The sequence below is a fragment of the Chamaea fasciata genome, unplaced genomic scaffold, assembly GCF_029207755.1.
Source record: "Chamaea fasciata isolate MVZ Bird 193981 ecotype frontalis unplaced genomic scaffold, bChaFas1.0.hap1 SCAF_34, whole genome shotgun sequence".
Lineage (NCBI taxonomy): Eukaryota > Metazoa > Chordata > Aves > Passeriformes > Sylviidae > Chamaea > Chamaea fasciata.
Genome location: NW_027094119.1, coordinates 555376 through 578589, shown reverse-complemented (window position 1 = coordinate 578589; position 23214 = coordinate 555376). Strand labels below are relative to the sequence as shown.

Below are 23214 nucleotides of genomic sequence, written 5' to 3'. Positions count from 1 at the left end.
ACCCAGCCAGTGGGCCATATTCCAAAGGCACTGCGGTCTGGAGAGCATGATGGAAGAAGAGCCTACTCCCCCTTCAAACCGTACCAAAGAAGGCATCAATGTCACTTTCCACCTCTAAGCAAAAATGGACAGTTCAGAAGGAAATGTTGAGCATTCTCACAGGCTCAGAAGGAGGAGAATCTTCAAAATGACTTGAGGTTTCAGAAACTTTATTTACAATCCTAGGCCAAAATACTACCCTACAGTCCTAGGCTAAAATCCTACTCTACAATCCTAGCTACAATCCTACTCTACAATCCTCTACGATGCTGGTGATGGAGGAAAAAGTTTTTAAGTGACTGGTCCATTCCTGTCAACTCCTTCCACTTCTTAACTGTAAGGATGAGTGGCACCAGGCTGGATGTAGGCTTGACCGATGTTACAAATGGATGCTGCACAAAGGAAAACAAAAAAGCCAAGAATGAACCATTACTTTCCAAGCTAAGAGCCCCAAAGGCAGGGTAATCTTTTTTTCAATGAAAAGGAGATTGAGTCAGAGTAGGCCTAAGGAGCAACAGTGGGACAACAGTGGCACAGCTTACTGCAAGAGCTGCTAAATGCCCCAGGCCTGGAAATATCTCCGGTCTGAGCATCCTGATCTCTTGAAAGAGGTCCCTGGTCATATTGCAGGGCACTTGGAGCAGATGACCCTTACAGGCCCTTGCCAGCCCAGCCCAGTCTAGGATTCCTGACTGTTCTCATTTGAACAGCACCAAGAGTGGAGGTGAGGAGGAGGAGGCTCATCTGATGCCTTGCACTTCAGTGCAGGAGGAGCCCGTCCCTGGGACACTGTTTCCCCTGCAGCCCCTTGGCATTTTACCTGCAGCAGCTCCTTGGCAGACCAGCGCTGCGCCTCGTCTCTCTGCAGGCAGCAGCTCAGGAAGTCACGCAGCAAAGGGGAGAGGAGCTTGGGCTGCTGCAGCTCTGGGATCCCTTTTGTGGCTATCAGGAATCGAGCAGCTTCAGAGTGCTCTAATTACTACTGTATATAAAAAAACCCTGAGAAAAAGTGTCAGGATACATTTCATGAAACTTCCATGTTTCAGTAGCTATTACTCCTCCTACTCCCATTTTCTTCCTACACAGGGTTTCTTTTGAACTCTGGAAACATTAAAAAGAAAGTATTGCTTGGAGTGAATCTTACTTGCACTTTTAATTCCGTGCAGCAGCAGCTGGTCTCGCCTCCGTTACCTACAAAAACCAAAGTGAAGGAGCAAAATACACAGGTACATTCCTTCCCTAATTTAAGAGGTAACATGTAGCATTGTCCAGGATTTTTAGAAGAGAAAGTCATTTAGCCACCCCCTGTGCTTACAAGCCCTTCAGAATAAGTAAACTGAAGTAATCAAGCTAAAGTATGTACCTTGATGTGCAGGGTGCGAGTTTTCAGCACTGCAGGACCTGACCAAACCCTCCTTTAGCAGTTTGTCAGCTACATTCACAGAACCATGGTCAAACTGTTTCTCCACTGTGACTAAGTTAACATTTCCATTAATCCCTTTCACTGTAATTGTGACATATTGCTTCAATAATAGTTTTTTCAACTTGTCAAGCACTAATGGAGACCACTCAGCTTTCTCTATTCCTGCAAAAAAAGGAAAATCAAGTTTGTTGTATAAATAATTCCTTTAAGCTCTAACTTGAATCGTACGTACATGTTTTGGAAAATATGATGCTAAATTTTCCTAATACAAATAGCTTAAATTCTAGACATGATGAACTAAAATCATGTTTTCTAAACCAGCTTTTACCATGTTTACCAATATACAATTTCAGAAGATCATCATTTTGTTTACCAGTATTAAGGAATGAACACCACCACCTGTTCTGGTGGTATAATTTATAATGTTATTATTATTATGTTATAATTATATGAAATTTATATTGTTCAAGAAAACCAGTCAGGGGTTTTTGGGGTGGGGTTTTTTTTGCTTATTTTGGGGAGGCTTTTTTACCTGCAAGTGAACATGTAATTGTCTGAAAAGGCAGCTTCAAATAGGAATCTGTGATTGGCAGCACCTTTGAAAGGGGTAAAATTTCTGTGCTGCCATAGTCTCCATACAGTACTTTCACTGCAGCTTGGGAAACTTCCAGAACAACAGCCCTGTACCAATTGCCATTGCCTGAAAAGATTGGGACAAGAATGGTCATGTCTGAAGAATCATCTTATAAACACAGTTTATCCTGAGAATAAGAAACCATAGAGTTTTCCAGAAATTTTTAAATACTGTGGTGGATATATAAAAGGCCAATTGACAAGAAGCACAGTTAAGAGATCCATAAGCACTTTCAAGTTGTTTTTCCTTTGTCTAAAGCAAAAATGAAAGCTGTGTTTTACACTGGCCAAGGAAATGGAAGGACAAACGATTGTCTCACCTGAAAACTGAGCACAACAGGCTTCACCCAGTTTTGGTAGGAAGGGCTCTTTGTTACAAGATCTACAATAGTCCTCCAGTGAAATCAGCTCCTTAAGGAGCTTCTTTCGACCTAGAGAAAAAACCCACATTCACTAACCACATCTCAGTACAATGAAGAGCATACTTAAGCCCCCCTGCTCCCACCTTTGATATAAAATATAAATTTTTTATATTTTCCTCCTGCCCAAGATACATTTCCACACGGTTCAGTTCACCACACACATTCATTTTATTAACTAGCTTGTAACAGTGACTTCTTACTGCTACTAGGAGCAATGAACACTTTTTCTTACCTTTATTTGGAGCTGGTACAGCATAGAACAAATTTGGGCTTACAACTTCTGTTACCCAGACAGACATGGTTTCATCTACAGCCAATTCAATTGACTTCCAGTGCCCAACTGAGGTTGCTAATAGAAATAGCAAGAAAATGCAGTGTTATCACTGTCCACCAAGCATACATACATTTTAAGGAAGTGTTATTTGATATTTAGAATAAGTTTTTCAATTTCAGACACAAATACATTATCTTCCCTTCAGGAAGACAAATCTAAACCAAGATAAATTATCCTAACTTTGCTGCTCATAAACTGTTGGCATATAAAAATAGCTCAAGTAAAAAACACCTCAGAAAAAATAAGATCCTGAAAAGCAAACATGAGAAAAGTTTCAGTCATAGAAAACTTCTAATTCTCTGATTCCCACAGAGTCAAACAACCTTCATTTGAGACAAACACAGCTATTTTTACCTTTCTCTTTTTGTCTGTAATGCCACCTGCAGGGCAGCTGGTGTTCAACTGTAAAAACTGACAATATAACCAAAACTATGCATTGATATTAATTGTAGTTAAAAAAGAAAATAACAGTTAAAGGCTGGAATACTGAAAATTCTTTTTAAATGTAAAAGTTAACATTCCTTTAATTACCTTTTTGGTCAACAGACTTGTCTGGGAACTTATTTTTATCATGTAGAACTTCTTTTACAACCAGATTTTCTGAAGTTAGTATCTCATTGATCGTTTTTGGACAATCTGTGGAATTGTCAGTAAGCACTACACCTGCCCCATCCTCAGAAATAGAAGTTACTGTGGCTTGAAGCTCTAAGCCTGAAGTGTACATATGAAATCTTTTTGTAGCTTCTGGATTCCATTTGCTATTTCCAGGCTTTATACCTAGGAAGTAAAATAACTGTTAAAATATCTCCCTTCATTAATATTAATTTTCCTCAGCATTATAATTTCCTTTAAAAAATTTCTTTAGAGCATACCCTGAAATATCAAGGCCACTTTTACTACCCTAGGGCAACACATTGTCCTTCATCCTGTTAACTGCTCCCCCTCCTCCTCCTTTTTTCTAAATGCCAACATTTCCTCAGGACTCCAAAGTTTCGTCTTCTATATTTTATGATTCAACCAAGTAAATCCTTAGCACAAACAACACCAGTAAAACTGTTTTTGAATCAGTATAATCAGACCTTTTTATCAAAGAAGCAGACAAAACCTATGTGTTTTAAGAGTGGGTGGGTGGGGGAACTGCAAAAGACACTTGAACAAAATGAGGTTTTGAGCTTATTCCTATTTCCACATTTTTCATTTTTAAACCAAGCAGACTACATCAGAAAGAAAGAAAAATTCTGCAGAATTTTGGATGGTGTGGAAAAGGAATTTGCAGAGCATTGAGAAACAGCCAAATACAAGTACAAATACAAGTACAGTGCCAAATGAAAGAGAACTGAAAGGCCAACTTGCTTCATTAAAACAGATTAACTCCCTTGCCTTCAAAAATTTTGAGAAGTAAAGTTGAACAAAAGCACATTTACTCCTAGCAGGGCAACAACCAAAAACCAGAAAGCACTACAGGATGACGCAGTGCTAAACAAGCACCCTTTGACCAGTGAAGCAGTAAGTGAAATCCATGGAGATCACTCCAGAGAACTGGCAGTTCAGAGAAGTGAAAGCAAACAAACAAATCCAAAACTACAGAATTACAGAGCTCTGCAGAGTATTCCCTGTCACCACCTCCTTCCCCCAAAGCAGCAAGTCTCTAAAAGCAAGAGCCCTTGTAAGAGAAAGTTCACAGGATTCACCTGAGAGCCAGCATTTAATGGCTTGAAATGGAAGTTTCAGGAACGAGGATGAGATCAGGCGGATATTATCCAGTAGTACCTCCTCAGTATTGCCATAGTCCACAAAGCTTACTCGAACACTCCCATCTGAAGTGACATCTTGCACCACCCCACGGTACCAGTTACCATCCTCTAATTTTAGAAAAGATTAAAGAAAAGATTAATAATTACTTCACAAATTTGCTAAGTTTACCAGCCTTCACTTGTTAGTAAATAAAAAAAATTCTTTGCTGTCCTCTGCCAATGTAAACTATCAGCTAATTTTTCATGCTCACCCTATAAAAACAAAAGCATTTTAAGTCTGTTACTTGCCAGAGTAGAAAGCACAGCAAAGGTCTCCAATCTCAGGCTCAAAAACATCTGGAGGTGTTTTCTGACAGTATTCAGACAACGATTTGTTAAGTGAGTTTAGAGCAAGTAACTCTGAAAAAACAAGATGAGATCAGTGAAATGAGCTGACTTAAATTTTATCAATGCTGTTCACTCTACAGTTTCCTTGTTAACTTTCAAATGCATTCCTTGACTGTGTAAGCCAATGAACAAACATCCCTGACTTTTTAAGAGCTACCCCATATTTTTTGTTTGAATGCCTTTAGCTCCCTCTTCAGCCACTGAATTTTGTCACATTCCTTTTCTAGCACTTAAAAGGCCAGTGGCAATCAGAAGTCTTTATATAGGCTTCTGATAGAGAAACAAGATTCCTTTTTAACTAATCCAATAGGAAGTCACATCTCAATGGCTGCACTTTCATTATTAGATCTCTTTAAGTTTTTATAAATTACAAGAGCGTACTAGAAGAGAGCTCCAGTAAACACTGTCTTGGCACAGGGAACATTTCTCTTACTTGCTTTTATTAACAGAATCAGTAAATCATGAAGGGTGGAAAAGACTTTCAAGATCATTTAGTCCAACCATTAAGCCAGCACCACCATTATCACCCCTAAGTACCATATCCAGATGCCTCTTGCACACTTCCAGAGGCAAGAACTCTACCACCTTCCCGGAAAACTTATTCCAATGCCTGGCCACTCTTTCAGTGAAATACAATTTAAGATATCCTTTGGCTAGGTTATGGTAACTCTTTCACTCTCCTCTACTGCTTATCTTCAACATTTTCAGATTTCAATACCATGATCCAATTTCTTTGTCACTCCACTTGTATTCTTAGATAAAAACTCCAGAGGAAAGCCTTTGTGCTGTAAGCTGACTTGACATAGCAGTTTGAAATCTGACAGTAGAATTCTCCAGGATTGTACATTGTACATACTATGACACTGAGTGTTTGGTTAAGAGTTAATTTAATCCACTTGCACATTCCTTTGTTCGTTGTGTCCTCTAGAGAGGACAGAGAAAAGCACAGAATTAAAAGAAATTAAAGTAACTTTTACAGGAAAAAAAAAATAATCCCAAATGCTTATTCCCATCCTCGAATTTCTTGTTATAAACTGTCCAACAGACTAATTACCAGTGAGAGCCTCTTTGCAGACTAAAGCCAAGTAAGAAAAGCATGCCAGCTGTTTGATGCATTTCTTCATTATCAAAAAGAGCAAGCCATAGATAAGAGGGAAGAGTAACCACACAGAAAGGTAAAGACTAGCTGGCAGCAGCCTGGGCAAGAGGGACACTGGGGAACCTTGGTTCCTGCAAACTGAGTAGGGAGCATAGAAGAGGGAAACTACTGTCACCAAGGCTACTGGAAACAATCTAAGGAGGAAGAGCAAAAAAGATGACTAGAAAGACTGGTCACAGAAATTGACACTGTATATTATACTCAGGCACCTGAAAGAAGCTTATGGACTTGTGAAGGCTGGACTTGATGAGCCAGACTGAAAAGTTTACTAGACAAGAGCTTGCATTCTCTGTGCCCACTCTAGCAGGAGGTTAAATAATGCCAGTGCAGCAAGATGTGTTCATACTCACCATGGGCTTGCTCATCATCACTCCCTCTGGCTGCTGGTAGGGCCATGCTCAGTTTCTCAGCTGCCCAGCCTTCCTTGATGAGAAGGCTTGATATATTTACTGCTGGGGTACCTGATGCATCTGTAAGCTCCACCACAGATCCAGAACTCTCTTTATCCACTACTTTTACTGTCAACACTTTGTCTTTCACCAGCCTTTTCATGTAAGAAATACCTTCTGAGGTCCATGATCCCAAGGGTGGCTTTACATCTAGAAAGTCGCATAGTATGGAAAGGTTTGAGGTCAGTCCAACTCTCATCAATGTGTGGACAGGTACAACAACTGCAAGGACATTCTGAAATATTTGTCGCATCTCGTAGATATGCCATAAAAGTTAAGAATTCTGGAAATAATGCCTACCATTACCTCCATCCTTCCCCATGTTTCAATGTGAGATAACTACAGGTGTGATGGTTATGTAATACCACTTGTTGTTCCCCTGTCTAGTTTGAAACTTTCATACCTGCCAGGCTACATCTTATGGCTTGAGCTGGCAAGTCCATTAAGCTTGGAATTATAGGACGAAGTCTGGTCAGTGGAAGAGAGTCAGAATTACCATAATCTATATAGTCCACTAAAACTGTGTCTTCAGAAGCATAAGCTGTAACAGCAGCACGATACCAAAGGTTGTCTTCTAGAAAGGAAGATACAGATGTAATGTCTGAGAACACAATTTTACTTTTTTTGACAGGCCAATATAAAAATACATCCATCCCAGAACAGCTCAGGACTACCAGGTGTTGGCTAAGTAGCATTTTGAGAAGCAGTCTATCAGAGCAGCATCATTACATATAATCCCATTTGTTCTGTGCTTCTTTTGGGGACTGAAATGTCAAAGATATACTTATTTCCAACCCTGGGGAAATAGTACTTAGCAACATAAAAAACCACAATTTTTCCATTCTATTCTAAATAATCTGAATCCAGTATTAAGAGTTTGCTCAATAAAGGGACATTTTAAATTTGGTACTTTACAGATATCGTTTTTAAATCACTACCAAGCATTATCCACAGCCAAAAACCAAAACCAAAAAACTCTATATGAAACATTTCTGAACATAATTACAAAATGCATCTTTTTGGTAATAAATTTAAGTGACATAACTTAGTATTTGCACTCCATTTTTACCTGTGAACTGGGCACAGCACACATTGCCAGCAGCAGGACGGAAAGATGGACTACTGGGAAATTTGTCACAGTATTCATTAAGAGATGCTTCAAGCTCAGCAAGTTGACCTGATGTTAAAACACATAGGGTTTGGAACACAGCCTGTCTTGCAATCATTATAAAACAATTAAGCTCAAAGCCTGGAAGAACATCTTGTAATCTAATGGAGATTATTTCAAATGTTTAGCATTGATCAGACTAGGGCTCCTCAATCATTAACATCCAAGAGAGAGCCCTCATGTGTGTCAGGGAACAGACAGGGAAAACCAGTGATGGATTTTTTCAGCAAAGTGACAAAGTTGATGCCAGTGCAAATTGAAAGCAAGCTAGTGGAGGCATGCCAAGAAGAAACCAAGGAAGACAGCTCTTCCAACAACAGGCAGATGATGAGGTAGGCCACTTCTTCCCAAAGGACACAATTTGCTACTGATTACCCAGAATTAAAAGGCTGCACATGGACACAGATGAAAAAATCACCTTCCTGCAGCCACTGCGTACCAAAGAGAAAAATGCCATACTAGGAATTCTACATCCCATTTCCAGCCCATCACTTACGGGCATTTTGCATCCGCTGACAAAAAAAGGTGTCAGGATTTTAATGTGAGAAACCACACCAGAAAATTCATCTCCGATACTTAAAGAGACAAACTTGGCAACTGAATCAGCACAGTGAGAGGAGTCTTCATCCTCGGGGAATTTTTTTGCACTTCCCTTTGAATGGTTTTCTGATACTGCACATAAAAAAGAAAAAAAGGTTGCCAATCAAAAGCTAGCTGACTTTGAAAATATAAACATACTGAAATAGTTTATTCTTTCTATTGATACTTTGGATTTTGATAGCTCCTGTCCTATTATGAAATTAATGCTCACATAATAACCACTACACAAATGTTATGTACTATATAAATATATATGAGCTAATGCCAGTAGTGACCTGAAGGAAGCTCCATTAGCCAACATTTTTAAGTCTGAAGTGATGCTAGTGAGCAGCTAGAATATTATGCAGCCCAGAAGGACTTAAAATTCCCCAAGTTCAGTTTGATTTGCTTGCTTACCGTTTGGAGAGTCTCCTTTGGCATCACATCCTGAAGTTAAAGGAGGCTTCATTTCTAAGGGAACTTTATTTAGGCAGTCTTCTAAAATACAGATACAAGAATAAATGATTTATCATACAAAATAGCCATCAGCTAGTTTCACTTCAGAACCACCCCCTGAGCCAGATCTATATCCCTATCACAAGGTGAGCATGTTCTACTTATTTGTTCAGCACTTAGTGTTTAAAATGCAAAACAAAGGTAATTTCAGAGCAGCTCAACTACTTGAGTTCTCTGAGCACATTCACAGCTCCAAGACTGTCTGACTTCATAAAATGAGCAAAGCAGTAACAATCAACATTTACCGGCAGCCCCTAAAGACTGTGGGCTGAAAAACTGATCATAGCTTTTCAGACACAAGGATTCGTAACTTACCTCATTATTTACAATACTGAGTACGGAATGATTTAGTTGAGATGTCTTTGTAAATTCGGGTTTCTCAGCTATTACATACTCCATACCTGATGCATGAAGCCGTAGTCCTAACTTTCAATACCATTATGTTGCTTTGATTTTTTTAGTTTTCTGATGTTTGCATTTTTGTAGTGGAGTTTCTCACGTTTCATGTAAGCTTAGCAAGGTATTTCAGGCACTGACATTTTATGGAAAGGTGAAATAAAGTAGAATTGAAAAAAAAAAGTCAAGGGAGTGGTTGGGAAAGGGACAAGAGGGAGGAGGGCAAAAGAAAAAGCACTCATCTTTTACAGGTGTTGGGGAGGGCTGTTTATTGTGGTAGGATTTTTACCCACACAATCAAGCACTTACGAGAATCTGGAAGAACATCATCTACAGCAAAACTCAACCTCACTTCCTCCTGTAATATATCAACACCAGTTAGTGAATAGCGCTTTCTCATGAGCTGTGGAAAACAAAGCTGGCAATGCCTACATCACATCCTCTCCTTTTGGAACATAATGGGAAAAGAAACACTTAATGGACTGGAAATAATTATAATTGGAACAAGAGGGGATAGTAGATTATTTCCCCCTAACTGACTAAATAATTAAGGCCTTCAGAAATATTGCCTTGCATATTAAAGCTGCTTCAAGTGGGGCTTGAAGTGCAATCAATTCAACTACCTTCTGCACTCTCTTCCAAAGAACTGGCAAATTAAGGTAAAAATAAAGAATCCCCAGAAGTTGAACTACCCTATTTAAAACAAGTACAAGTTATGTTTAATATGAAGCTGTTCAGCTGTAGCTCCTTAGAGTAAGGAAGTTCAAGAAACTCTGCAAACATACACTGAACATCAATGAAGAACAAGACTCACACATTCTCCTGGAGACTCACACATTCACCTCCTCACACCTGTTTTACAGGACAACTCAGCTAAAATTCCTAGTTATAACACTCTCATAAATGAGAAGAAAAGAATTCCACCTGCTTTCCTGTAACCTTAACACCCCAGAGTAGATTAGAGCTGCTGCTTTATCTGCTGGCATCCATTTTTAAAAAGTCTAATTTAATGTAACGCACCTTAATATCATTCAACATGCAATCTGAGCTCTCTTCTACAGAACTTTTGAGAGCTTCAAAAGGTGAACAAGATAAAAAAGCCCCTTTCATTCTTTGAAAATAAAGTGACTGCAAATTTTTTATTCATATTGTGCAACCATTTGGTAAAAGGGCCCTCACCATCAGTTGATCAGTTTCATTAGAACCCAGTCACAAGCACACACACAACAGGAACTAACAGGATGAGCTAACAGAAGTCCCATGACATGTAGCTTCCTTTCTAAATTCCTTCAAAAAGTTAAACAGATGAATAAGCTACTTCAAAGAAGTACATGACAAAGGAGTTCTACAGGCTAGTTGGAGGTTTGCAAACTTATTCACCTTCATAGATGTGATCCCAAGAAAACACAAAGAAAAATCAAATCCTGCAGAAGAGTTCATAGGAAAACTGGAAGAAATGTTTGGCTCAAAGTAAGATCAAGAGATTTCAACACATTACAAAGGAGAACTGGGTCATCTAGTTCCTTCCACAGCAAAGAACAACAGCTTACCTGCATCTGTTACTGTAAAATACATTAAATGTATTTCTCTAATAAATGTCCAAGGCTCTAGGTCAGCTCATGATTTTGTCACAGAAACAAGACACCAGAAGTTTTCTGAATTGGACACAATACATCTGTATTCTAAGTGCTTCTAAGAGCTCTAGAAGTAACAATTTTCTGAATGCGTCCCCCAGTAACTTTTCGTTTGAAGCACTGATCTTTCTAAAAGGAGGAACTTGTTCATTTCCCATACAGGTTAAATGAAGCACACTGTCACTCACTCACAGCAGATCCATTCAAGACATAGTCAAAATCGTATTCCATACCTTAAGACAAACTTCTGTCTTGGATTTGCTGTTACTTAAACTGTAATCAAAGAAAAACATGTCAACTTGAAGAACCAAAGACTGACAGGTAGCATCAATAATACAATCTACTTGCAAATAGATAAAAGGTTGTGTTGATAGTATGTGATTTTTGCCACCCCTTATTCCTCATTCGCTATAATGCAGAATTACAAATAAGGTAATATGTAATAATGACAGGCATAAGATAATGCAGTTCTAGCCTAAGAATAAGCAGGACATTTTACTGTAACAGTGCCTTCCCATGGTCATTTATGTTGTAGTGGAAAGGACGTGGTCTTTCTGTGAAGATTATTTGGCAGAATTTCCAACAAACTTACTTCTGTTTAATGGGATCACAAACTGCTCTGTGTGTTGGCCAGTCTTTTTTCTGACAATCTGCAGAGCAATAGTATGTTTGCAGACACTGTGAACATCTGAACTTCCCTAGAACAAACAAAAAAGATGAGAAGTCTGAGCAAAACACGTGTTGGAAGGAACAACTGTTTAAATAACTGCTTTACAAAAACAACTTCCCTGCAATTCTAAGCAAATAAAAATAGGCATTTGTATTCACATACAGCTATCAGACATTGTTGCCCCAAATGTCCCAAATTCCTTCTACTTCTTTTTTCAAGGAAAAAAACCCACCACTTTTGATAAGGAAATGCTGTCTTCTGCTTGTCAGTTCTGTTACTCCAACTATGTTCTGAACAGTCTGTACTTGTGTCTGAGAGTTAAAAATATACATCCATTTAAAGACATTCCTGAGCAAACCTGATCTAGTTTCACTGATAAATGTACAGTATGTCACAGACTACAGGACAGCACTTACCAAACAGACCACGACGACGGCAAGTGCCCCCTTTACGGGGTGGTACTAATAAACTCAAGAAACTCTTATCACAGCGAACAGAAAAGGCACCCTTGGAATATTGCCATTTCTTTGGCTTCCCATTTATCCAATTAGAATGTGACACCTGTGGAAGAAAAACTCGAAGTCATTCTTACTGGAAAGAAGCTGCCCGTTGGGGTAGAAATATTCTAATACACAAAAATATGACAACAAAAGGAGACAAAACTTCTAAGTTCTAGAAGGAGAAATACATGCTGGTAATTCCTGCTATCTAGAAATGCTCAGAACACTTGGGGCAACTATAAAGTGAAATAACTCACAGTATTTTCTTTATCAGATGCAGCTATGCAGTTCTCTCTACCAGTTCTGTCTTCCATAGAACTTCCTAGAAGCAGAAGTATTTGCAAAAGGGATCTGATTAACAACGCTAACACATGCCTATGTTAAGGAATATTTGCAGGAAGAAACAAGGCTCTTGGCTACTCCTACTATTCTGCCAGCCCATTTGAGTGAATGGAGATGCCTGGACCATGACACACTCTGGAAGTCACTTGTTTTCATTCTGATACCACATTTGTTCAGTAATGCAATCAGTGGTATTACTAAAACAACAGTTTCACCTTTTGTGCTTATCACTCAAGACTGAGAAACAAAACACTCTGAAAGCAGAGATTCTGACTTTCCAGTGAGTGCCTTATAAACCCTCTGACTTTTTCTTTACCAAACAATTTTCAGAAGACATTCAGCTAAGCCTGCATATCAGTATAGTAGGAACTCTCTTTATAAGTGGGCAACTCATCCAGCTACAAAGAATTTGTTTCTGTTCTAGGCTACACATGCCATTCACATCTTGTCCCAGCCTGGCAGGCCTGTCGAAGGTCTCCACTGAGACAGCACAAAGCTTACGTGGCCTTTTTTTTCCCCACCTGGAAGCAAGTTAATCCTGTAAACTCTGCCTGAACTACAACTCTTGCCTGACATGAAATCAAACTCCATGAGCTCTCCAGACCTAAGGTGTTTTTACATAAAGCTAGTTCAGATCTCCCAAAGTGAAGCCTTCCCCTCTCCCCAGCTTGGAGTAAGAGACCATGGATCAGACAGTACTGAGGCACTTAAGAAGCAAGAAACATTGCTGAAGGAACTCCAACTCCCACATATCAGTCCAAATTCCCTAACACTTCAATTATCCTGGTGGGTTTTTTTAGTTTCTGAGACATTTCAGCAGGCAGAAGTTTGGATAATTAGTAGCTGTATTTATAAGCTATACTCATACTAATGATGTGCATCAATAATAAAGCATATACACAATCACAGAAGAATAAAATCAAGATACCTCTGTCAAGCTTAGGACAAAGTCTCTCGTTATTGCACTTGTGCTGCTGTTAAAACTTTCTGTACTGTTTCTACATTTGCCAAAAACACCCTCTACTGATTGATTACAAAATATTGGATATTCTTAGATATTTCAGAAACTCAGCCTCAAAACTAAAAGCTTTCAACAGTAAGTTTGTACTGCTGCTTAAATCTGCATCTGCAACTTCATTATGTTGAAGATTAAGTGGTTCTGCCATCATGTAAAGGTTACCATTAGAGTATAACCAAAGGTGGCTGTGAGCCAGGTAACTGCAAAAGCATGGATTTAAAGATTAATTCAGGCAGGCACACAAATGAAAGCATTTTTGGGTCATATTCTGAAGATGTATTTAAGCATTCACTTTGGAAGGCTAATTCTCTACCATCTATTTCTTCTATTTGCACAGCAAAACACTTTCTGCATTAAAGAACTCAACAATGAATACTGCAGATTGATGAAAATTCCTTTAGGAGAGGATCACACCGACAAACGGGAGTGACCATCAACACCTGCAGGTGAAGCTCGCTGTGTCACTGGAGGAGACACCTCGCTGTGCTTCTGTTAAAGAAGTTTTTAGTAATGAAAAGCACAGGCTGCACTCCTGGGCTCCTCATGCCCGGGAGCCTGAGGGGAGGCACTGCCCGAGGGGAAGCAGTGCCCTGGGCTCTGCTGAAAGGTGTCTTCAGCACCTGCCTTCCAAATGCTAAGACGCAATATAATTGTTTTAAGTGAAAAGTATAGGAGAAAACAAACCAAAACGAAGCTGCTAATAAAGCAGAGTAGTCTTCGAAGCGACGCTGCGAACCAACTCCACCAGAAACGCGCTTTCAACAACGGCAGCTAATTAAACAGGTGCTATTAAAATTAAGTCATTTTGAATAACTCAGAATAAAATTAGACAGCCCCGTCCCACGGCCTCCAGCCAAGCTCGCAGCCACCGCGCCACCTCCGGTCCTCTCTCCCTTCAGCAAAGCGCACACCCCGGGCCGGCCCCGGCTCCTTTCCCGGGGGAAAGCGAAGAGACCACCGCCCGCCCCTCTCTCCCCGCAGAGCAGCGCTCACCCCGGGCCGGCCCCTGCCCCTGTATCCCCGCAGAGCAGCGCTCACCCCGGGCCGGCCCCTGCCCCTGTATCCCCGCAGAGCAGCGCTCACCCCGGGCCGGCCCCTGCCCCTGCATCCCCGCAGAGCAGCGCTCACCCCGGGCCGGCCCCTGCCCCTGTATCCCCGCAGAGCAGCGCTCACCCCGGGCCGGCCCCTGCCCCTGTATCCCCGCAGAGCAGCGCTCACCCCGGGCCGGCCCCTGCCCCTGTATCCCCGCAGAGCAGCGCTCACCCCGGGCCGGCCCCTGCCCCTGTATCCCCGCAGAGCAGCGCTCACCCCGGGCCGGCCCCTGCCCCTGTATCCCCGAGAGCAGCGCTCACCCCGGGCCGGCCCCTGCCCCTGTATCCCCGCAGAGCAGCGCTCACCCCGGGCCGGCCCCTGCCCCTGTATCCCCGCAGAGCAGCGCTCACCCCGGGCCGGCCCCTGCCCCTGTATCCCCGCAGAGCAGCGCTCACCCCGGGCCGGCCCCTGCCCCTGTATCCCCGCAGAGCAGCGCTCACCCCGGGCCGGCCCCTGCCCCTGTATCCCCGCAGAGCAGCGCTCACCCCGGGCCGGCCCCTGCCCCTGTATCCCCGCAGAGCAGCGCTCACCCCGGGCCGGCCCCTGCCCCTGTATCCCCGCAGAGCAGCGCTCACCCCGGGCCGGCCCCTGCCCCTGTATCCCCGCAGAGCAGCGCTCACCCCGGTCTCCTCCCCGCCGTCCGCGCCGCCCCACGCGGGCAGCAGGGCCGGCCGCTCACTCGAGGCGCACGGGCGGGAAGAGAGGAAGCAGCCGCCCCCGGAGGCCAGGCCCGTCTCCAGCCGGGGCCGGCGGGTCCGGGCCGCCCATCCCGCCCCGCCCAGGCGGGACCCCGACCCTCAGGGGCGGAGCGGGGCGTGTGCTGCCCGGCCGCTCGCTGCGCCGCCATCGCGGCCCGGGAGGAGGGAGGAAGGTCGGAGGGGTCTTCTACTAATCCGGGTTACTTCAAGCTCCGTTCGGCCTGGCCTTGAGCCCTTCCAGGAATGGGGCATCCACAACTTCTCTAGGCAACCTGTGCCAGCACTTCGCAAAGGGTTTCTTCCCAATATCTAATCTAAACCCGTCCTCTCTCAGTTTGAAGCCATTTTCCCGAGTCCGATCGCAACGTGCCCTTGTAAAAAGTCCCTCTTCAACTCTCTTGTACCTTTAGGTACTGGAAGGTGCTCTGAGGTCTCCCCAGAGACTTCTCCAGGATGAACAACTCCAGTTCCCAGCCTGACCCTATAGCTGAGGCGCTCCAGGCCTCTGAGCATTCTTGTGGGCATAATTACCCACAGCTGAACCAGTAACACAAGTTTATTTCATACAAGTTCAGGAAATGGCTGTGGGAGCTATGCAAAAAGCTGAGATTTGATACATAAAATTGATGCATTTGTATTTTAAAGTATTTGAATTTTGCCCTGCAGCCGAGAACGTACATCACTTCATCTCCCATTTCCAACCTATTCTCATTTTCCTTTGTCCTTTTTTCCTCTTTCTCTTCTGTACAAGGTGTTTTTCCCTTTTCTTCAACTTTTGTTTCCCACCTCCATGTCTCTATCTTCATGGGAAAATACACTTCATCCTCAAGACTGCTGCAGGTTTATGCTGCTAGTCAGACGTGATCTCAGGTGTTCCCAATGCCGTGCAATTAAGCTTTCACCAAAAACTAAATTAATCTGATCTATTTTAGTGCCTAAATTGTTGTACTTATTATTGAAGTGCAGAAAATCACTGATGGATTTTATTGTTACATGTTCTGTACAGCAGGGAATAATTATCTCTGTTCACAGAGAAGTAGCTGAAGCACGGCTATTTTGCCTTAAGTCATTTGGCATCTGGCTGTGACAGTGTTTCAGTCTAAATCATCTGTATTTAAGTCTAGGATCCTGTCTGCTAAACTAAGCATTCTCAAAAGTGCAAAACACATCTGAGGACTGCTGAGTTTTCTCTCAGTGCTTTAGATACCACCTACTAAAGTCAGAGGAAAGGCTTCTCCTGGCTTACATGAACCTCCAGCCCCTAGCTCTAGCCTGAGCAGAAGCTGGGTGGATCAGAGGCTGCTCTTACAAGGAGAAGGAAAATTACGTGGGATTTGGTGGGATGTGGTGGGATTTCAAGAAATCCACTTGCCAAAGCACTCAGCATTGCATATCAGAGTAGGCACACTTGTTATGTGGGAGATTGCGAGGAGACAGGGCAATCATGATCATACCGCCTTCATCATCTCCCTGCCCCTTGTCCCTCTGTCCCTAAGATTAGCCCAGTAATCTTCATGCCTAGGAAGAACTAAGAAATAAGGCACTAAGAAGTACTTCTCTGTCATTCAAACCTCTTTAAAAAAAATAAATTAAAAAAATTTAGGCTTTCTTGTAGCTTAAAACATCTAGACAAGGTGACCCAGCACCCTGTCCAGCTGAATCTTAAAATTGCCCAGTGCTGGGGAATCCACCACTTTCTTGGGGAGATTTTTCCAATGGCTGATTTTTCCTATTGCGAAGCATTTTACTCCTGTGTCTAACTGGAATCTCCCCAGAAGTGATTTGAATCCATTATCCTTTGTCTTTTCCATGGGAGTCCATATAAAAAAAAGGATTTTCCACCTTCTCTGTAGCCACCCTTTAAATACTGGGATGTGGTGCTAAAGCTTTCCCTGAGCCTTCTCTTCTGACAGCTGAGCAAGAACATTTCTCTCAGCTGTTCTTTCTATGTCAAGCTTCTCAAACCTTGATGTTCTTTGTGGCTCTTCTCCGGTCCCTCTCCAGCCTGTCTAAGTGTAGTAGTGACCAAAAGTGAACACAGCATTTCAGGTGTAGCCTGGCAAGCACTAAGTGGGGCAAATACTTCTTTATCTGTGCTGGTGATGCCCTTGTTGAGGCAGCCCGCATCCTGTTCACTCACGGTGAGCTGCTTGTCCACCAGGAACCCCAGGCCTCTTTACGCAGTGCTGCTCCTCAGATAGGTAGATACCAGCCTGTGCTGCACTTTGGGATTACATTTTTCCACGTGCAAGACGTTACACTTGACCTTGTTGAACTTAATAAGGCTCTTGTTAGCTCACTCTTCCAGCCTATCCAGGTGTCCCTGCAGGGTAACTGAGTGTCAGAGGTGACTGAGGAGAGTGCTCTTAGCATGGAGGCTTACCAGGAGCGACATCCCAGGAGCTGCACCAGGCTGGTGTGACTGGCTTGCGATTGTTAGCAAGAGCTTTGGGCTTACTTATGTGTAGGTTCTGCAAAAACTGTGCCAGTGTCACTAGCTTTAGGATCTAAATGCCTAGGAACCAGCTGAGATACCACCATGTGCTACACGCTGAAAAAGGACAGTCCGAGCAACATATAATGAAAATAATTTTTTCTAATTGTAACTTACTCAGAGCACTTGAGTGATCATAGTCACCCTTGGGATTTACCATGTACATTTTTACATGTGATGGTGGTGGCAAGCAGCTTCAGCAGAGATGCTGTCCTTACCTGACACATGGAGGGAAGATGGGGCTTTGTGAATGGTGCTCCCTGAAGACCCCTGGAAAACTGTTCTTGCTCAGAATAAAATAGTTACACAATGAAAGGGATTCCCAATGAAGAAAAGAATAACTCTTTATGTAATTTTGCTACAATGTGAAATGCAGGAATCAATTCAGCCTGCAGTAATTACATTACAACAGACCAACCCTCTAATAAATACAGAAGATGGGATTTGGGCAAGCTGGACTCTGCTGCCAGCTCCTCCTCAGCAGCGCCAGACGTGGCCCTTTGACATCAGTGGTCTCAGAGGAGTGTGGGGTATCACTCAGCACATCTGCTGTTTGAGCCATCTCATTGTTCTCCCTTACAGTGGAGGTGCTAACACTTCTTTAGTTGAAGGAGAAAACAGGTTTGTAAGCCCTTTCAGTGGGCAAAGCTATAGAAATACCCTGGATAATTAACAAATGTCATCTGGAAACTGAGCAATTAGATGAGCACTTCCTTTTCTTTTTCTTACATAACAAAGCATGAGCCAAAAGTCAGAACTACAACCTTTTGAATATGTGGGCCAAATTCTGCTTCTGCCTCTGCCATGCAGAGCTTGTCTGCAGCAGACGAGTCTGTTGTGTAGGACTGTCTGTCTTTCAGATGGTAAGTTCTCTCACTCAGGAATTGTTTTCCTCAGCATTTGTACATGCCAAATAAGAGCTATGGCTGGCTAATTAAGAGGTACAGTAATTCGTTCTGATTTAACACGCATGCAAGTGGTTTGGGGAAGGTCTTTCTCTGTCACCTGTCATTATCATTCCCTAAGTATCTATGGCTGCCTCCTGGGTATAAGATACTCTTCAGATGAAAATTCAGCTTTAGCACAGGTATTATAAAAGTCAGGACTGTCAGCATCAGTTCTGGGACTAGAGCTGTGGGGAGTCCAGCTGAGTACAAAAAAATCCTTTTCTTCTGCCTTTAAGGAAGAACTCCACTAACCAGGCTCTATTTTCTTAACCTGATTTTAATCCTTCTCTAAAATATGTCCAGAATAAAAGGAAAAAATCAGATTAAATTCTACCAGGTCTGTTGGAACACACTAAACCACATACAGGTAACATCAGCGTGACTGCAGACAAAGTGTACAGCAAGGTAAAAACACAAATCTTAAAAAGACTTGGGCCAGAGTGTACTGATGTCTCTGCAGTTGTCTTTAAATAACTAGAAGACCAAATAAGAAAAGAAGCATTTGGGCACTGAAGTGACTGTGTTACAGAGCAGCAGTGTGAACTTTGCAGCTCAGCTGCAGAACAGCAGCAGTAGTGGCAAAGAACCCTTTCTGAGACTTGTGCTGCATGGCAATTAGCAAGTGAGTGTTGCATGGCACTGCTTTCTGAAACAACACAAGTTTTACTTATCTCTGTTCCACACTTGATTTTTTATGTATTTTTAGCAAGATGGAATGCACAGCATAATTTGATCAAAGCAAGAGCTAGACACTTGCCTTTCAAGTGTTATTTGGAGGTTAAAGTTGAGAGCACAAGTGTTCTCTGCAACCTACTTCCATTTGTGCTTTCAAATTAATGTTTTTAAAGACATATGCCTTCATATGACTGACTCCTTTCCTGCTTTAGAGGTGATGGCTAGGACATTGTGTAGTTACCTGAAGCAGTATTCCCTTTCCCAAAATGATAGACATTGAAAGATTTATAGTTATGATAGCAGTGAAAGGTTTACAGATTGATTTTCCTCAAGATCCTGCTGTTGTTTTTAAGGATCAGTTAAAATGTTTTGTCCTGCTTTCAGTTGGGATAGAGTTAATTTTCTTCCTAGCAGCTGGTACAGAGCTGTGCTTTGGATTTAGGATGGGAACAATGTTGATAATACACTAAGGTTTTTAGTTGTTTCTAAATAGTGTTTACACTATTATCAAGGACTTTTCAGCTTCTCATACCCTGCCAGCAAGAAGCTGGTGGCGGGAGGGAGGGGGAAACACAGCTGGGACAGCTGATCCCAGCTGGCCAGAGATGATTCCATACCAAATGGTATCACCCTCAGTACATAAACTGAGGAAAAGCTGACCAGGGGCCACAGTTTGGGAACTGTCTGGCCATCAGTCAGTAAGTGGTGAAAAATTGCATTGTACATCACTGGGTTTGTATATATTATCATGATTATTGTTTTATTTTCTGTCATATAAACTGTCTTTATCTTGACCCACAAGTTTGAGTCTTCCAGTTCTCTCTCCTGCCCTGCTGGAGAGGGCAGTGAGCCAGCAGCTTTGTGGGGCCTAGTTTCTGGCTGGGGTAAAGAACAGGGTTCAAGGAGCATTTTCCAGGACCCCCAGATTTGCAGTTGTGGGTCTGAAATTCCAAATACCTAGAAAGAATATGGAGAAAAAGAACTTGCTCTGAAATAACTCTCAGTTAATGTTTGTAAGTGAAGTTATGCAGCATATTCTACTTTGAAGGTCATCCGTGATACAAACTGAAGAAATCATCACTGGGTAGGTGATGGTTTCATTCATGTAGGTATGTGTATGCTTGTATATGTATATGTTGGGGGTTAGGTTTGTTCCTTCTTTCTCTAAAGAATTTTTTCCCCACAAGTTACCAAGGAGACCAAGTGTTGGATACTTGAGAGTACTTAACCGAAACAAAGAGGTGGACAAAAGGTGGAAGGGGGAGATAACGCAGGTAAAAGACAAAGCTTGAGGCAGCTGCGTGCTTTTCTTCTTCCGGCGTTCGGGGAGACGCGTGTCTGCCGCTCCTCGAAGAGCTCAGCCGCCGCAAAGCACGCCAAGCGGAGAACGGCTGTTGCTGGCTGGAGGAGTTTCACTGTGGCCAAAGGGATCCAGTCCTGGGAAATCTACTATCACTGGGTCGGCCTGAATCCGGAGTTTTCCCGGCCACCAGCGGGGAGCTGGTCCAGGCCCTGCCTCGCCATCGGCTTCTTCGGCGCTGCTCCTCTTGCTACAGCGTGACCCTGCACCCCCTGCCCTGCCGGGACATCCTGCCCCTGCCTTCCGAGACACTCTGCCATCCCAGCTACCAGCCCGGGACTTTTCCACTGTTTCAGCTTGGTGCTCTGAGGATCCTGCAGGGACACCGAAACCAAACTGCCCTGGGTTTTGTGAAACAAAGCCCTCAAGGTTCTTGGTACTGTTGTCGTTTGTCATTAATGCTGTAGTTGTTTGGTGGGGAGGGGGGGGGAGGTTTTTTTTTTGTTTGCTTTGTATTACATACTAGTAAAGAACTGCTATTCCTATTTCCCAAATCTTTGCCAAAGAGCCTCTGATTGTAATTTTACCTAGCAGATACCTGTCTTCCTAAACCAAGACAGTATATAAAAATAAATTAGCCAAAATAAAGGAACAATCTGATCTAGTATCAAAGTTAGCCTTGCTATGAGTAGGGGATTGGACTAAATAATTTACTGAGGTCCCTTCCAACCTGAATTTTTCAGTAATTCTATCTTGCTTTTCTATTGTTATGTTGTTATTTAGCTGAGCAGCTATAGCAATAGCAACTCATACAACTGCTTTCACTTAACAGTTTGTCTGCTAAGGTATTTTTTCAATTTATTAAATTTTATTAAATAAAATAGCATTTATGCCATGCTCTGGATTCCAAAAAGCTTTGTGTTCCACTGAAAAACTGCTGATCCCAGCACCGAAATGTAGACAGATTTTTGATACCCAGCAAAATTTCCACTACTTTTTTTTTTAATCCAATCAGAATAAGGAATGAAGTCCCAGCAGGTGCTAAGTGAAGCTGTATATTAACTTTACTGGATTGACCCTTGCATGGCATGTGGGTGGAGAGGGTTGTGCAGGGGTTGGTTATGAAGAATGAGATGCTGTTTACTTAAGGAAGAAGAGTCCGTTTGTCATTAGTAGTTCACTGGATCTTGCAAAAAGGAGAGGCATCTTTGTCACCATTTCTCTGAAAACTGCTGGGGTGAAGAATCTCTCCTGCAAGGCAGCTGCTCAGGGTTGTGGTTTTAGATAGTGCCATGGAATGTCTGACATGAGACCCCTTGTTAACATATGTTTAAACAAGAAGAGAAAAAAAAACCCCAAACATCTAGATTGAACCAGTTTTTAGACGCGTGCTTGAAATGATCTTGTGTGAAATCACAGAATCAATTAGGTTGCAAAACACCTTTGAGATCATCGAGTCCAACCTCTGACCCAACGCCACCTTGTGAGCCAGAGCACGGCACTGAGTGCCACGTCCTGGCTTTCCTTAAAACACCTCCAGAGACGGTGACCCCACCACCTCCTCGTGCCGTCCGTTCCAGTGTCTGATCACCATTTCTGTGAAGAAATTCTTCCTGATGTCCACCCTAAGTGTCCCGTGGCGCAGAGCGCACTAATACCACAGCACTATGTTCTCTATCCTGCCGCTCGCAGCTTTCAGCACCGCCAGCGGATCGGGGGCTTTCGGGGCGCGGGTGGGAACGCGGCAGCAGCGCCAGGGCGAAGGAAGGCGGCGAGATGGGTTCCGCGACACCTGCTGGTCCCGGTGGCGGCCGCGATGGCCCGATCGCCCCCGGCCCGTCCCGAGAGGCAGCGCAGGAGCCACAGGACCCGCAGGGACCCCAGGCCCCTCAGGGACCACCGCTCCCACAGGGCCCCGAACCCCGCGGGGCTGGGCCGGCCCGGCCGCCCGGGGCTGCCCCGATGCCGATCCCGCCCCCGCCGGGCCCCGCCCGCCGCCGCCATCTTTGTTGATGTGTCAGCGCGCCGGGCCGGGCGGCCGGCGGGGAGCGGGGCCGGGCAGTGCCCGCCATGGCCGCGCCGCCGCCGCCATCTTTGTTGATGTGTCAGCGCGGCGGGCCGGGCGGCCGGCGGGGAGCGGGGCCGGGCAGTGCCCGCCATGGCCGCGCCGCCGCCGCCATCTTTGTTGATGTGTCAGCGCGGCGGGCCGGGCGGCCGGCGGGGAGCGGGGCCGGGCAGTGCCCGCCATGGCCGCGCCGCCGCCGCCATCTTTGTTGATGTGTCAGCGCGCCGGGCCGGGCGGCCGGCGGGGAGCGGGGCCGGGCAGTGCCCGCCATGGCCGCGCCGCCGCCGCCATCTTTGTTGATGTGTCAGCGCGCCGGGCCGGGCGGCCGGCGGGGAGCGGGGCCGGGCAGTGCCCGCCATGGCCGCGCCGCCGCCGCCATCTTTGTTGATGTGTCAGCGCGCCGGGCCGGGCGGCCGGCGGGGAGCGGGGCCGGGCAGTGCCCGCCATGGCCGCGCCGCCGCCGCCATCTTTGTTGATGTGTCAGCGCGCCGGGCCGGGCGGCCGGCGGGGAGCGGGGCCG

At 44.0% G+C, this 23214-nt stretch overlaps 1 pseudogene; it reads right to left on the bottom strand.

Moving 5' to 3' along the window:
• Window positions 1-983: 983 nt before the first annotated feature.
• On the bottom strand, window positions 984-15399 carry LOC136303457 (tudor domain-containing protein 1-like; annotated as a pseudogene).
• Window positions 15400-23214: the final 7815 nt, after the last annotated feature.